This window comes from Echinops telfairi, unplaced genomic scaffold (genome assembly GCF_000313985.2).
Source record: "Echinops telfairi isolate 266 unplaced genomic scaffold, ASM31398v2 ScPeMD7_5868;HRSCAF=6743_0, whole genome shotgun sequence".
NCBI classification, from domain to species: Eukaryota; Metazoa; Chordata; class Mammalia; order Afrosoricida; family Tenrecidae; genus Echinops; species Echinops telfairi.
In genome coordinates this window covers 9,170,481-9,171,812 of record NW_022109767.1, presented here as the reverse complement: position 1 = coordinate 9,171,812, position 1,332 = coordinate 9,170,481, and positions in this window count along the sequence as shown.

The window sequence follows — 1,332 nt, the reverse complement described above, 5'->3', positions numbered from 1 at the left end:
GGTCTGGAAAGTTTGTCTTCTTCACGATATACCTGCGCTTCCATAACCAATGGAGGAAACCAGCGTGAAGAGTTTCCTGGCGCTGCTGAGACGATACCGCCTTCGACATCAACTCAGCCTCCGGTAGATGTTTTCTCTAACGTGAAATCATCTCAAACTGCTCTTGAACCACAAACCTCCCTCAGAGGAGGTGCGAAGAAACAACCTGGTCAGGGATCCCATTGCCTGGGTTAGAATCCGTACCAAAATCTTGAAGGGGCGCTTTTACGGATTTAATTGCACTCCACTCAAATATGTTGGGTCTACCTGGGGCCTCTGATTGCAAGACCAGTAGTGCTAAAGAGAAAGATGAGGCTATGTGTTACCATAGATTAAAACCAGCAAACCAAGATCACTGCCATCGGGTCCACGCTGATTCATAGCGACGACAGGGGGTCCGAGACTACAACTGCTTATGGGAGTAGAAAGCCCAGTCTTCCTCCCTTGGAGCAGCTGGTGGTTTCGAACTGCCAACCAGGCAGATCGCAGCCCGAGTTTAACCACCAGAACTCCCCCGTCAACATCCACAGCGTCAGAAATCCTCTGGAGGGCCACTGTCGGTGGGAATAAGCTTGATGGTAGTGCAGGTGTTTGCTGTGGTTGTTGCTTGGTTGATGCTTTTCCATATCATGCCCTCTGGGTTGGGCCCTTGTATTGTGTTAATGAGACAGTATTCGGGAAGGGTGTCTCTGCAGCCCACTCACTTTTGAGACATGAAAGGCGTGGACTCGACCCAGAGAAACCAGCACACTCGAAGGAGACGATGTCCTTCACACGGAAACTGCCAAGAACTCACAAAGGCCAGGTGGGCAAAGCTGGAAAAGACCCTCCCCTAGAGAGGACAGACCGAGAAACTTGATGGCCCGAGCTGGAGTCCTAAATTTGTCCTTTGAGCCTCCTCAACGGTGGGAAATCATCTTATGATTTTCTTTTACACCAACTACTTCTGGCATTTCTGCGACAGAAGCACTAGGACACCCAGACAGATGCCTTCATTCTTGCCTGAGAGCCGTCAGTGGCGCAGGAGAAAGAGCCACACCACAGCCAACACCATTCACCCAAAGCAGAGCAGTTCCTGACCTCAACCTCAAGCTTAATCTTCTGTCAGGCAAATCCCACCCTTTTTGCTCCTTCAGTACTATCAAAGCACCAGGTATCACAACCATCATCATTTGGGGTTGAGTTAGTTAATTGTGCCAGCCTGGCCGATAATCACATGTGGGGCTAATTGAATGGCGGAGGGATAAATGGGTGGTGAGCCTCGCCTTTCTAGTTCTCGGGTCTCTTGCTTTG